Consider the following 15902-nt stretch of genomic DNA (forward strand, 5'->3'; position numbering starts at 1 on the left):
ACTGTCAGCTCAGGATGGGGAGAAAGCTATCCAGCATTTAGCTGCTGATTGATACCTCATGAAACTTGGTAGAAAATATACACGTTAAGCCATGACAGGATTGGCTGTGATGCCCATTTGTGCATTGGTCACCACAGAGTCATAGAGTCACACAGCATAGAAATCCACCCTTCAGTCCAAGCAGTCCATGCCGACCATAATCCCAAACAAAACTAGTCCCACTGCCTGCACTTGGCACATATCCCTCCAAACATTTCTTATTCATGTACTTTTAAATGTTGCAACTGTACCTGCACCATCCACTTCCTCTGGAAGTTCATTCCATACATGAACCATCCTCTGTGTAAAAAAAAATTACCCTCATGTCCTTTTTAAATCTTTCTCCCCTCATCTTAATAATATGCCTCCTAGTCTTGAAATCCCTAATGCAAGGGAAAAGACGCATTCCATTTACCTTATCCATATCTCCCTTGATTTTATAAACTTCCATACATCACCCCACTTCAGTGAAAAGAGTGCCAGCTTACCCGCAACCTCTCCTTATAACTCAAACCCTCCATTTCCGACAACATCCTGTTACATCGCTTCTGAACCCTGTCCAACTTAATGGCATCCTTCCTATAACTGGGCAACCAGAAGTGGCCTCACCAACATCTTGTGCAATCTCAACATAACGTCCCTACACCAGTCCCGCTATTGGCCACTGATCCAATCCTTGATCCTTCCCTTCAAATTCCCTCCTTCAACCCTTCCACCTCTCCAGCTTCTAATCCTCTTGTAAAACCACCTCTGTGACCAAGTCTTTGGTTAAGTGCCTTGGGCTTCTATTTTACATTATAGGTGCATTGTAAATGCAAGTTGCCCTGTCTGTCAATAAGAATGAACACCGGCTGCACTGCATTTAAGTGTGAGTAGTGAACCACAAAGAAAGCTGGAACTTTTCTGGAATTCTGGAAATTGGATCTAAAACCAGAAGACACAGGTCAGCATTACTTAAGAGGAAGACAGGTTACAATATTTCAAGTATGTGACTGATGCTGAGTTTTTCCAGATTTCTCTCTGCTTAGTTGAAAAGTAAACTCAAATGCAACTTTTCAAAATGTATCAAGCCAACAGGCAGGTTTGTGGACAACTGGATTCAACTAGACGTCACTATCTGGGATCAACACCAAGTGTACTGAACAATGACCTCAGATGAAAACGAGCTGATGTCTTTTACTTTTGATCCAAGGAATTTAATGAGAAAAACACAGAATGTATCTATTGCTGACCTTGCTCACTGTTTTTAAAACAAACAAAGTCCAGTGTTCCAGTTGGCATTAATTCAGTGAATAGATGATCACAATCTGCACATCAAAGATCTGTCTGCTGCATATGAACCGCAGACTTTGCATTTTTGTAAATAAGCCACACAGTTTTCCAAAGCTTCTATCTTGCCTTCGTTTCCATAATGTCAATAGAAGCAGCCTGTCTCACACGGCAAGAAACCCCATTTGTCTTCCCTTGTTCTGACCGCTCAAGTACCATCTGCTCATTTCAGTGACCTGTCCTGTCGCTCTGAGGGCTCCTTTGTCCCTTCAGCAGCTTCCTACCCCGGCACCTCAAGTACTTGAGGTCAGTGACATGATTCTTTGTCCCTGGATTTCCTGCAGTGAGCTCCACTACAGATTACTTAAGAGCAGAGAGCTAACAGTGAAACCAGGAATAGCAAGAGCTCTCTCGTGTCATGATTCATCCAGCCAAATGCCCCAAGGTAACATTTGATGCTGAAAGTCTAGTGTCCCTTTTATTAAGCCATCCTCCAGGACAATCTTACTTGAAATTCAATTTGCAAACTTTTCTCCAGCAGATTTTAGACATACTTTTGTGAACACTTCCACCACTTGCATTTTAAATGATGCAGGATTTTTAAAGAAAGAAACATTTTATTGAATGCAATCCAAGCCTTGTGGCCAAATGTACAATCACACAGGACTCAGGGCAGATCAACAACTTAGGAAGAAATTTTCAGGTTTTCACAAGACATCACAGAGTGAAATGTTCTAGCTGAATGGATTAGACCAATTAATTAGTCAAATGTTGGTGGTGAATTAATGCAAGCAGCCTTAACAAATGGTTAGTGGTGCATTTAAAGTCATATGGTTAGTTTTTTCGTGGGGTGACGGTGAGGGTTGGCGAGAGGTGTAGGGAGAATGGGAAGAATTTACATTACAAGTACAGCAATGCTCCTGAACCAACCGTCCAAGTGTAAAACACTGTTCACAAAATTAGTGAAAGGATTTATTGCTAGCTTAAATATTTTTCATTCTCATTACAGTAAATTTCCACAAGCATTGATTATCAGCTATTATCTCACCCCAAGTTAAAATTCTTCATTTGTGAGGCTAACTGGCAAGTTATCCAAGCTGAGGTATTTATGAAGGAACCTTGCCATCGATACAGGCGAGACAGCCAGTCTTGGTGCTAGTGCCCAGACTGGATAAATGGACAGGTTTCGCAGCAAGAAGAGCATGTCACTGAAAAGGTGCCTACCAAATCCAAAAAAGTTGATGACTGGCACAAAGGGTGACAATGGGAAAAGTTGAAAAGAAACTGAGCTGAGATATTGTGGGTGGCACGGTGGCACAGTGGTTAGCACTGCTGCCTCACAGCGCCAGAGACCCGGGTTCAATTCCCGCCTCAGGCGACTGACTGTGTGGACTTTGCACGTTCTCCCCGTGTCTGCGTGGGTTTCCTCCGGGTGCTCCGGTTTCCTCCCACAGTCCAAAAATGTGCAGGTCAGGTGAATTGGCCATCCTAAATTGTCCGTAGTGTAGGTAAGGGGTAGACGTAGGGGTATGGGTGGGTTGTGCTTCGGCGGGGCGGTGTGGACTTGTTGGGCCGAAGGGCCTGTTTCCACACTGTAAGTAATCTAATCTAATCTAATCTAAAAATATTAGCAGAGGGTCTTGATCTTCATTGGTGTTAATAAATGCAGGCTTTACCGGCAGGCTTACTGAACAACTGGGAAACCCTGAGTGAGTTAAATATCAACACACTTGGATACTGGGCTGTGTATCATGTTATAATGCCACTTCGACTCTTGCAAGGCTTAATAAAGAGGCAACGCAACATAAAGCCGACAGTTAATGATAACCCAATACTGTCACTTGACTCTAAGGATTTATTGCCACCGTCCTCATCCATTTGTTTACAACCACTCAACATTAGCTGTTGTCACTGCTCTCTGCAGCCTGGCTAATCTTTAAACCGAAACAATTCGATTCTGGTGTGGGAAGGAGATATCGCAGGTGATATCACTTTTGTTGTTCTTTTTGGATGTCCCACAATAGCTCCTGAACACTTCATTGTTTTTCGTACGTGTCACTTGGATAAACTGGAACCATTGGAATTGATATTGGGAGCTCCTTGTCAATAAACACAGCATTTTACAGATAGAGAGGATGATAGCATGACTAGGAGAGTGAGAGATATTTAAGGGAGAAGGTGGAACAGACAGTTAAAGAGGGATGGACTTTCGAGCAAAAGAAATAAATAAAAATCAACTGGATGCTGGAAATGAAATGAAAACAGAAAATGCTGGAGAAACTCAGCAGGTCTAGCTGCATCTGTGAGAAAAAAACAGAGTTAATGTTTCAAGTCTAGAATGATTCTTCAGAGTTATAATGGACCAGCTGGATCTGCACTCGATGGAGTTTAGAAGGATATGGGGGCGGATCTCATTGAAACGTACAGAATACTGAGAGGCCTGAATAGAGAGAGTGGACATGGAGAAGATGTTCCACTATAGGAGAGACTAGGACCCAAAGGCACAGTTTCAGAGTGAAGGCACAACCCTTTAGAAGTGAGATGAGGAGGAACTTCTTCAGCCAAAGGGTGGTGAATCTGTGGAACTAATTGCCACTGAGGGCCGTGGAGACCAAATCATTGAATGTAATTAGGACAGAGATAGATGGGTTCTTGATTGGTAATAGGTTCAGGAGTTACGGGAGAAGGCAGGAGAATGGGGTTGAGAAACATATCAGTCACGATCGAATGTTAAAGCAAACTTGATGGGCCAAATGGCCTAATTCTGCACCTATATTTTACCACTTTATGGAAACCCATTCACAGTAATGGTGGTGAAGAAATTATTACTTAAAACAGAAAGGCTATAGTATAATGTCAATGGACCATTAATCCAGAGCTCCAGGTTAATGTTCTGATGGTACGGTTTAAATCCTCAGAATGTAAAATATGGATACAGTAAAAAAATTATTGAATTAAAAGCAAGCCTAATGGCAGCTGCCTAACCATTGTCATTAGGCATAAAACCCAGCTGGCTCGCGAATGTCCCTTTGGAAAGGAAATCTGTCCTTCTTACCTTGTCAGGCCTCCAGACTCACAGCAATGAGGTTAACTCTTCATCACCAAATGCTAAATTGTCCATAGTATTCGAGGGATTTGTAGGTTAAGTGCATTAGTCAGGGGAAAAATAAAGTAATGGGGTAGGGGAATGGATGTGGGTGGGATATTCTTCGGGGGGGTTGGTAAGGAGGTAACAAAAGATGGGGATAGAGCCCAAAGAGACTGTTTAATGTAACGTTTTCTTCCCAACTCAGAGACAGAGAACGATTTTCCAGTTCTGAGAAAGGGTCACTCAACTCAAAACATTAACTCTGATTACTCTCCTCAGATATTGCCAGAACTGCTGAGCTTTCCCAGCAATTTCTGTTTTTGTTACTGATTTACAGCGTCTACAGTTCTTTCGGTTTTTAAAAAGAAAAAAATGCCATTATATAGCATTTCGCACAGCCGCAAGGTGTTTCAAAGTGCTTTACAGCCAATCGAGTAGGTGTTGAGTGTGCAGTGAAGAAAACACTGCAGTTAATGTGCAGTGCTCATATGGTGCAGATTTAGGCCATTTGGCCCATCAAGTTTGCTCTGACATTTGATCGTGACTGATAATGTGCTCAGCCAGGGACTCTGGTTCGATTCCAGCCTCGGGCAACTGCCTGTATGGAGTTTGCACATTCTCCCGTGTCTGCATAGGTTTCCTCTGGGTGCTCCAGTTTCCTCCCACAGTCCAAAGATATGCAAGTCAGGTGAATTAGCCATGCTAAATTGCCCATAATGTTCAGGGTGTAGGTTAGGTGAATTAGTCAGGGGTAAATATACGGTAAAGGAAATGTGTCTGGGTGGGTTACTCTTCAGAGGGTTAGCATGGACTTGTTAGACTGAAGGTACTGTTTCCACACTGCAGGGATTCTATGATTAATGCCCAGGTAATCTTTTTTTTGTGATGTTGACTGAGAGATTAATATTGACCAGATCACCAATTATTTGTTGAAATAATGTTGTGGACTCGTTTACATCTAGCAGAGCAGCACATGGGGCTCTAGTTTAACATCCATCCAGAAGACAGTCTTTCAAACAGGGTGGCACACCCTTGGCACTACAAAGATGTGTACATTTGTGATTTATGAGTTTAATTTCTGGAGTGGGATTTGAACCCAGAACCTTGTAATTCAGCCGAAAAAGTGCTACCAGCTGAGCCACAACTATTCCGTATAAAATTTATTCTTTAATTTTCTGGAGGCAACTACTATCCATCATGCATTTTCATATATAAAAGAGAGAGATGATCAGATGCCTTGTTTTTGATGGTATTATTTAAGGGAGGAGTGGGTTGACTGTGCAACTAGGAGAATTATTGACATTTGTCATTTGTAAGTAAGGGAGAGTGGCAATGAGACAAGGCATTTTAGGAAAACCGTTCCGATGGACTTGTTTTGGAGTTGGAAGGAAAATGCCACACTGAACGTCTTGGTTCTCTGCGTAAGATGAATTATAAGAGGCCCGATGGATTCAATGTTGAACAAACAACAAAAAGAAGGAAGATCTGAAGATGGAGCTGCACAAAATTCTGCTGTTGGCATCAAGCCAGCACATGGAATGGAAAAACCAAGAGAAAAAACAAATACATCTTTATGAGACAAGAATAGAAAATAAGTCACACTTTGACGCATTGTATAACCTTCAACTCAGCACAGATTTGGCTTTGCAGTAGCTTTGCAAACCAAGTGTCAATATCTGGTGAGTTTAGTTTCAAATGACAAACTCTTGAAAATATCCAGAATAAGCAAGTATTTCCCTTTTCCCCTTCTTTAATCTTTCCTCCTCCTCTATTGAAGACACTGCCTCTTCATTAGGGCGGGGTTCCCGCAGAACCACCACTTGGGGCCTCATGCGAGCAGTAAATCCTCATGTGCGAGTCTAGACAGTGAGTGCTGGCAGCCTGGGGAGGATCTTCAGAGCCAGATCCAATCCTCTCCCTATCTGACAATCATCAGGTCACTGCATGAAAAAGGGATATCTTAAAGAGACTGGGGAAGAAGTGAGAGAGTAGGATTAGTTGAGATTGCACAAATGGAGAAAAATACCAGTGCAAACTTGTAGGGGTTATCAATCTATTTCCATGGTGCATTACACAATTGAAAATGTACACATATACTTTCCAGCAGGGGTCACTAGATAACCATCAGGACTGGGAAACCATGGATTTGTGGAACACTTTCTAATGTTAAAGGTGCTACATCAATGCACATTGTTGCTGTTGTTTTCTCCCTTTTTTAGTCCAGACCTTGAATAGTAATGACCACAATCACTGTCCTGGCTGAGATCAGCTCACTGAGATAAAAACCCAAGAGGGAACCCAATTGCATTGCAAGCTGCCATTGCTCTTTGACTCGCTGGGAAGCTTAGTGTGGAAATATCACTTGTGTTTTACGACAAATCTTACGGTAGATAGATGCTTATTGACTGGCAATGGGCTGAAGAGTTTTTTCCATGCTGTAAAAAGACAGTTACTCTGTAAATTCTTTTGCTGAGAAATCAGAACAACTTGTTTCACCGAAACGGCTGGACAATTTTTATGGTTTCAATAATCAGCGGTACCCTCACTGAGGTAGCGTTCTAACCTGCAACATTTGCACAGCTTTGAGTGATATTTTGCTACAGGGTAATATATCTATAGCATGACTACTGTATCAAAATGGCATTTCCAATCCAATAACTTTAAAAACCTCGAATGGTTATAAAGCACTTTGATTATGTAAATGCAAGTTCTGCCCTTTTAATTATATTTTTTTCCCCAAATGTTATATACCTTCCATGGAGCTTCTGCCAAAGTTTTCTGCCTTCCTCTCCAACATTAATAAATTGTTTCTCTCCTCCTCATTTTTGTTGGGTAACAGCTTTTTGGCACTTCACTGACAATCTCATTCTTTACCTATGAGTCTAGACAGTAATTAGGTGATGGCTGTTCAATGCAGGGTCCTTTGCCGAAAACGTTCAACATTCATTTTGAGTGCTCTCCCCATTGTCTCCTCTGGTAGCGTGAGGGTGGGGAAGCCTTTTTGCCCTATGCCCTACATTTGTCAAACTCCCACCATTGCTCCATTTGATACCAGCTAACTCAACTCAGATCACAAACTTATCCTATATCATCCCCAATTTATACAGCAAGATGGGAGGGAAGAGTTTGCATTATGATTACATAGCAGAATTCTTCACTTCACCACAGCAGTGTTCTTGAAATTATCAAAACCAAAGATAGTTTGGCGAATTCTAGGACAAGGATGAATCATAGAACTGAGATTTGATAATAAAAAGGTTATTTATGAATTAATTTTAAATGGATCCCATATGTCTTTTTCCAACATTGTCTCTCCCACCCTCCTCCTTTCTTTAAGGATTCCATCCACTGACTTGCATATAGTACATGGGGCACTTGTTGACCTTTTGTATCTTATTCAAATGGCCAATGCTCATGTGAGAATGCCCCTAGGTGCTGGCAAGCTATCTTACACATCAAAGCTAAACATGCCCCTCTCCCCAACCAGCATTCTCACACACACACACACACACACACACACACGAGCAGAAAGCCCAGTTAATCATTCCTCCCCGAACATGGGGTATTCTGATAACAGCTGAAAATGTGTTGCTGGAAAAGCGCAGCAGGTCAGGCAGCATCCAAGGAATAGGAGAACCGACGTTTCGGGCATCAGCCCTTCTTCAGGAATGATTCCTGATCTGCAGCATCTGCAGTCCTCGCTTTCTCCTATTCTGATAACAGCAATGCCTCATCGCTGCTCATGCCTGAAACTATCTGGTATAGCACAGGCTAACAATATGCACTTTAATGATTGAGAAAACGTGACCCAACCAAAAACTATTGAGTGATGTTAAAAGCAAAGATAGCTGGACCTAACAATAACCACTAAGATAACCAATGAATGGTCATTCTCAAATATAACATTTGTCCTAGATTTGGTGGCAGGCAGGTTATTTTTATCAGTTCAGATAGCACTGTCAAAGTGATGTGACCCTTTCAAGGCTGCAGTGGCACACAGGAACCAAAAAGAGACATCCTTTTTATTTGAAAATCCCATTGCTGAGTACATAGCTGCTTAATTTGGATTCTTTGAATTGACCTTTTATGAAATCCAATTTATTAAGACTAAATATGCAGAATGGAAGGAAAAAACAATCTTGAAAAGTGCTGTTGGTTTTTTTTTTAATAAGGCTAAAATACTTTTCATTACGGAAAGTCCATCAACTCAGATTGTTTCAAAGAAGGGTCTGTTTGCCTGATGGAGGCTGTTTTTAGCTCAGTGTAGAACAAGGCTCATTTTCTTTCCTGAAGTGTATCATTCTACAAATGTTAGCCCTCGCCTCACATACCACAAACTGCTAACTGGCTAATTATTTATTTCCCACCTCAGTCAATGTCATTAATCTGAGGTGCCCCGAAGATGTCTCCTTTTTGTCTTGGCAGGTTTTTCTTTGTTCTACACACATGCCTCTGTTTCTGTTTACAGCACACATTCACTCTTCTACATTGCTAATAAATGTGTACAATATTGTAGAAATAGTCTCACAGGAGTGCACTGTACATTCAGAAGAATGGCACACTGTGTAACCGTAAGGCTGAATACTACACTAGGGAGTTGAAAAATGCTGAGCAGAGTAAATAGGTCTTCAGTCTCCACACTAAGCTCCCTTTTACAAGTTTCTGAACATATATTTTCCATCACACAATGTGTGTACCCCTCATAGATTCTATGCAGTTCTTGAAAAATAAAATTACTGGAAATACACAGTGGGTCCAGGCAACATCAGGAAGAGAAACATTTGACAATCCTTTCATAGACAGCTATAGACTTGTGAAATGTTCTCATTTTGGAGAGCTGCTAAGAGATTTAGAGTCGGTGCCATACTCGAAATATCAACCCATCCTTTCAAATACCTTTTTGTTTCTTTTTACACATTTCTGATCTGCATTTTTTAAAAAAAAATAATATTGAAAATACAATGAACAGAACTTAAGCCATGATGAACTTAAAGCTCTCCTCACCCCAACCCTACCTGTCTGGGTGCTGATGCTGGATTTAGATTAGATTCCCTACAGTGTGAAAACAGGTCCTTCAGCCCAACAAGTCCATACCGACCCTCCAAAGAGTAACCCACCCAGAGCCATTTCCCCTGACTAACGCATCCAACACTATGGGCAATTTAGCTCGGCCAATTCACCTGACTTGCACGTCCTTGGACTGTGCGAGGAAACCCACGCAGAAACAGGGAGAATGTGCAAACTCCACACAAACAGTCGCCCGAGGCTGGAATCGAACCTGAAGACCCTGGCCCTGTGAGTGCTAACCACTGAGCGTTGATTATACCTCTATAACCCTCTCACAGAAAATCTGCAATGCTGCTGATGGACACGCACCCACTCCCTTTCCTCAAACCAAGCTCCTGTCTGGGTCAGCACTTCATTTCTCCCCGGGATTAATGTCTGTAAAGCTCAAGTCGCCACTTTTCACGTGGTGACTCATAAGAATCAGCTTCCAGCGGTGAGGTCGCCATCGACACTGAAAGCAAGGCAAAATACAAGGGAACGGGTCGCCTTTGGAAAGGGATAGTGCTTGTAGGGAAACTGTCAGGTTCCCCACCCCAAGACAACACAGCGATATTATCCAGTGTTAGTGAAAGAGAGACCTGGCGAAATTTATGGTCGCCCACTGAAAGATTATCGCAGTCTTCATAGCTAAATAAAAACAGCAATTTGGAGAATTTGTTTCAAGAGCCACTGGGGAGGAAGATGTGATTTAAAAAAAACCCCATCATGAGAAGTTTCCTCTTTGTAATGTGCAGCGGATGAAGAGTTAAGCGTTGACAAGAGTTTACATTTGAAGACAGATTCTGACTTTGAACACTTGGTTTACTATAATGTTAAAATCAAACCAAGCGACCGCTTACCAACTTGTCATTGAGGGATGAAACCAAACCAGTCAATTGAAAGGAATTTCCCCCCGCACAAACAACTCCTTTGTGAAATCTTTTTAAAACTCACTTCTCCAGATGGGGACTGGAAAGGGACGACAAGGGGTTGTTGGGAATCTCTGAAGGCTGTTTGGTAAAACTCCAGGCAAGGGGAGGCGAGTGATCAGGAATATCAACACGGTGAAGCTGCTAAATGATGAAGGAATCAGTTACAGAACCTATCTCAGTAAAAACACTCCGCCACGGACGAGCGTCCGATAGCCCCTGGAAGGGAACAGTGCTCTGGGGTTTTCAGTTCAGAGTGTCCCCTATAAACCTCAGTCCCATGAATTGAGATGGGAAGCTGTAGCGTGGGTCAAATCCCCAGCTTCCAATTCATCACCGCTCAGAGACACTGCAGCGGCAGCCTGTGCCCGAGAGCTCGGTATGTGATGAAGGGCTTTTGCCCGAAACGTCGATTTCGCTGCTCCTTGGATGCTGCCTGAACTGCTGTGCTCTTCCAGCACCACTAATCCATGTCCTGGAGAGGTCTAATACAGAACACCAGCAAATTCACCCTGCACCCATCACCCCGCATTTTAAATACAGAACTGCTGGCTTTTTTTTTGGGGGGGGGGGGGGGGGAGGATCGGGGTGGTGAAGGGGAGGCTGACACCCGATTATTGAGCCATTTGGGATCACATTAAAAGTTAAACCTTTGTAAGAGTAGCACAGGTTAATGTAATCAGATGAGAAATCCGTTCATGCTTATAAACAAGATCTCGGATCTAACCATCATACGTGATCAAATTTAAATTTAATACAGATCAGAGATCTTCATAGATGTCAAACTCCAGTGTTTGTTTCCTTGATAAACTGCTGTACAGAACCGAACTGTGTTTGTGACTGTGTGTATGTATTGTTTATGAATAAAATATATTTTGTGGTTAAAAATGTTAATAGTTGGTCTAATTGTAACACTTTTATTTTAATCAATTTTTTAAAAGTTCGGTTCACAGATGCTCTTCAGAAAAGGGAAACTCTGCCCTGCTTCCCTGATCTGGTTTATATGTGACTCCAGTCCCAAAACAAATGTGGTAAATTGAGCAATTAGCGACAGGCAATAAATGCTGAGCCGAATCCCATAAACAATTCGCCCGCGGGAACTTTGTTTTCACATTATTTCAGTGGATTGCTCCAGTTCTCTACAGGTTTGTAAACGGTCCCATCAGAGTTAACAAAGCCGGCTCTCGGTAGAACGAGCTCCGGTATTCTCAGAGAGAGTGTGTTACGTGCACTCACAGCGAGTTCACTCCTTGTCAACCCCCTGTGCCTCCGTCCCTTCCTTCAATTCTGTTGACATCCTGCCCCTGTCCCTGTCCCGCTGCTGCTTGTTTTCTGAGTGAGCCCAGCTCTCTCACACACCTCCCCACTCTCCAACATCCTCAACATGGACTGGCCTCAGGCAATGTCCTGCACAGCTCCCCCCAGCCAGAGCCCGATCAAACTGGTCACTGCATTTATTTTAGAGTGGGAGAGATGGGGGGGGGGGGGGGGGAGGAGAGAGAGAGAGGGGGACGAAAACAGTCTGACTGACCTGGTAGAACGATACTCCTGAGTTGCTGGTCCGATTCAGTCAGGAACCCACCAACATTCAACGATTTCCCCCTCCAGCCGATTCAACAAATAAAAATGACGAGAAGTCGAGGAAATGTTTTAAGTCATTTGTAAATCCAACGTGAATCCCGCGGGCTGGAAACTTGTCAGCGGCTCCAGAAACAGCAATCTCTGGCAATCAGACCGAGCCGCTCCGTGCCTCATTGACTCAGTCTGTTAACACCTTCTGCCCCCCCCCCCTCCCCCGTTGGTTTTTTTTTGTTTTCACCGGCGATCTCTGGACATTCTCTCTTCAACTTGCCCCCTCGCGCCTCTCAGCTTGTTTAAACAAACACAAATAAATGTTGGTTGTTGTTCCAGCCCGCTCTGTGGCTCGAGGGGAGAGATGCCAGGCCGGGAGAGCCGGGGGATTGCTGCTGTTTCTTCCAACTCACTGTTCCTCACAGGGTCTGGTGCTTGGTCTCTCTCTCTCTCTGTGTGTGCGCTGTGTTAGGAGTGTGTGTGTGTGTGTGTGTGTGAAACCTTGGCTCGCTAACTTTAACTGCCAGAGTACAGCCAGCGGCTGGGAGAGAAAATGAAGAGAGGAGAGAGAGAGAGAGAGAGAGGTTGGGGGTGGGGGTGAGGGGGCGGGGGGAGGATCAGATTTCACTCGGTGGAACCACTCGGCGCGCTGAAATGTGAGCACTTGCAGTGAGAGAGTGAAAGCAGTAGGGGCTCCTCCCCATTTACTGTCAGGTCGGCAAAGTCGCACTAACTCATCCTGCACTGAGGATCCCACTCTCCCCCTACCCCACCCCGTCTCTCTCTGCAGCCTGTGTCTCACTGCCCAATGTGTAACCAGCCGCCCGAGTTGCAAGAAAAATCCCTCCCAAGTTCCCGAGTGTTGACGGCTTCACAAAGAACACTTGGGAAGCAGCACCCTGAGCAGTCCGCATTCCCCTTTCTCGGGGACTTCGGAAAATCGCGCACTTATATTTTCATGCTGCTGTGAAAATGTATTTGCTCGTCACTAATATACAACCTGCAATGAAGCAAAGTGATCATGCAGCGTAAGGCAATAACTCTTCATATTCCCCCTCCTCGCTGTCTCCTTCTGATATGTCAACGGTATCCCTCAACAAATCTGAACGGCATTTGACATATCAACTGAATACCCAACTGATACATCAACTGTGCCTCGTATCAATATATCAACCGGGTATATATAAACCTGGTATATAAACTGTGTCCCATAACGATACACAGTTTATGAACGGTATCCCCATCGATATACCAACTTATCCCCATTGATATACCATCCAGTATGTATCGCCTCCTGTATACTGTCTGTTAATGCAATGCTAACTGATTTGGCGCCTGATGAGATACCACCCATTGTTTGCCGATGTACTTTCCAACATGCGTTGTCCTGAGGTAGGTTAGATGTTCTGTTGCAGAGTGTAATTGCAGGGGAACGATATGTCAAGCGACTGATGTGTGCTAGGCAGGGGGAGAATTGACTTCTGATTTATTCAACCAGAAAATGGTGTGTGATGCAGTGACAAAGTAATTCAGGCTCAAAACCACGCCTTAAAAGGAATAAATCTGACTCTCAGTGATACCGTGTTAAATACCTGTGGTGTTTTAAACCAGGCAAGATTTGCCTTACAGAACACTTTACCAAGCACAAGTATTCTTTGAAGCCTCAAGTGGGAAATGAGCTTGGATGAGGCATTACTCTAGAAGTTAAATACATCCTTTTCCTCATAAATAGTTGACAATATTTTCAGACACACATAGCAATTCGACAAAGAAAATCAGGGTAAAATGAATTACGTGCTCAACAGTACAACAATTTGATACATACTTGACCAGCCATATCATTGAGACTGCCTCATGAATCATTAATTAATAAGTTACTAATTGCAATTAAAATGGTTGGATTTTTGCTGCTAAGTTACTAATTGCAATTAAAATGGTTGGCTTCATGCTGCGGAAGTGGAATTGTATTAAAATAGTCCTATATTTATCCATTAGCAGTGAATAGTTACCCAGAACTTAATCTTAGAGTAATCATCATATTGATTTGGATGAGGCACATTTTTGAAATGTTTAAGTTCAAGTCAGGAACAGGTTCTATCCGAGGAGTGGTGAATGAAATTAAAAAATTCATCCAGTGCCGTGTACAATGTGGAAATGTGCAACAGTCAAAGGAACTTGCTGAAAAACAGATTGTAAATGACAGGCTGTCTAAACCAGGGCAGATGGCCCCTGCCACTCTACAAATCAAATATTCCTCGACTGAACTTGTGTGCAGCTTTGGCCTAAGGATAAGAAAAATTCAAGCAACTGCAGTCTCTCAAATAACTCATTCCTTTTTCACTAACATGTCCCAATGTCATAACCTGCACTCAATATTACCACACAATAGGTAACAACACCAAAAAGAGGACAAACAACTTTCAAATAAAATAACTTAAATTTTTTTAATGTTTTAAAAATATTTTTGGAGGGGAACTGTAAAAATGAATGCATATGGTTTAATTTGCCTTTACCTTCCTTTGTTTGAGAATACAATGGATAAAGCCTAAATAGCCAGTCTACTGTGTACAGGCCATGTCTTTTGCTGCAGATGAAGGGGTGCGCGAGGTGGCAGTACGATCAACAGAGAGAAAGGGAGAGGAGTGAGTGTCACAGACAGCTTGGCATTAAAAACTCTGAATTGCCACCAAATGACAGCTTTACAGGCTACTCAACAATGGAAAGAAGCTTTGCATTAATGGACAGATTGATGAGCCTAATTTAGGCCGCTCCGCTTCTGTGACCCCTCTACCGCTCCAGCAAGCATAGGCCCTCTCCTTTCTTTTCCCTGTCGACACTATTCCGTTGCCTGAATAAACTTATCAGCCACAGTAACTCCATTCTGCGGGCTGAGAAACACCTTTGTGACACCCGCAGAAGAAAGACGCTGCTTTGCAAGACAAAGGAGTCCCATAATCTCCTCATTGTCCCTCATTAGGATGGCAGAACCTGCCTAATTGGAAAGTTATAGGATCCAACTAATACTCCTTAAATTAACCTGCTGAGTAATAAAGAAATCTCTCTCCACCCAAATACACATGTGACAGGGGTAACACATACTCTTTGTTTGTAAACTCCATGCACCCCTACCCTCTTGGTCTCTCTGTTGAAATCGAGTGATAGGATTTTTGATGCTTTTATATGATAGCAGGCTGCTGATGACGCACACATCTATGTTTAATGGCTTCCATAAGACTGACAACAATGTCATACAAAAACTATCTTTCAATATAATCTTACTAAACCTTCAGGACATTACAAATGCTTTGCTGCTAATGATTTTTGGGGATATCTTATCATTGTTTTATAAACAAACACAATATTCAATGTGCGCATAGCAAGGCCTCACAAACAAAATAAGATGCCCTAATAATCTGCTTTTTCTTTTGACTGAGAAGCAGATGTAGACCAGGCAATGATATGAACTCCCTCCACTTCAAATAGCGCTATGGGATTTTAAACTCAATTTAACAAGCTAAGGAGCCTCTGTTTCAGTTTAATATAGTGACCCAAACGACAATACCCCTTATTACTACACCTGAGTGTGAGCCTCTATTTTATATATATATATATAGAAATCATGGAATGGAACTTGAACCTATGACCTTCATGATTCAGAGTAATGGAGATTTTCAGAAAATTATTTTTATTAACATTAACAATATTCACAACATACTGGATTAGTGGTGCTGGAAGAGCACAGCAGTTCAGGCAGCATCCAACGAGCAGGAAAGCGAAATCGGATGCTGCCTGAACTGCTGTGCTCTTCCAGCACCACTAATCCAGTATTTGGTTTTCAGCATCTGCAGTCATTGTTTTTACAATATTCACAACATCCTGATTACATTGTATCATATAACGCACAAAATCATAGAAACAAACCAGAAAAAACTCAGCATTCTGCCACTTGGCACGATCCC

At 42.6% G+C, this 15902-nt stretch overlaps 1 protein-coding gene across 8 annotated transcripts in view; it reads right to left on the reverse strand.

Moving 5' to 3' along the window:
• Nucleotides 1-15902, reverse strand: part of fgfr3 (fibroblast growth factor receptor 3) — a 177253-nt gene that overhangs the window by 132908 nt on the left and 28443 nt on the right. For 4 of the 8 annotated variants that reach the window (XM_072575402.1, XM_072575394.1, XM_072575384.1 and 1 more), the window contains exon 1: nucleotides 11903-12486. The exons of 1 other annotated variant lie outside the window; for it this stretch is intronic. The gene's annotated coding sequence lies outside the window, so the exon portion shown is untranslated. Of the gene's footprint in view, nucleotides 1-11902; nucleotides 12489-15902 lie in introns of those variants that run through there. 3 more of the 8 variants (XM_072575369.1, XM_072575349.1, XM_072575409.1) reach the window with 2 other exon arrangements.

This window comes from Chiloscyllium punctatum, chromosome 1 (genome assembly GCF_047496795.1).
Source record: "Chiloscyllium punctatum isolate Juve2018m chromosome 1, sChiPun1.3, whole genome shotgun sequence".
Lineage (NCBI taxonomy): Eukaryota > Metazoa > Chordata > Chondrichthyes > Orectolobiformes > Hemiscylliidae > Chiloscyllium > Chiloscyllium punctatum.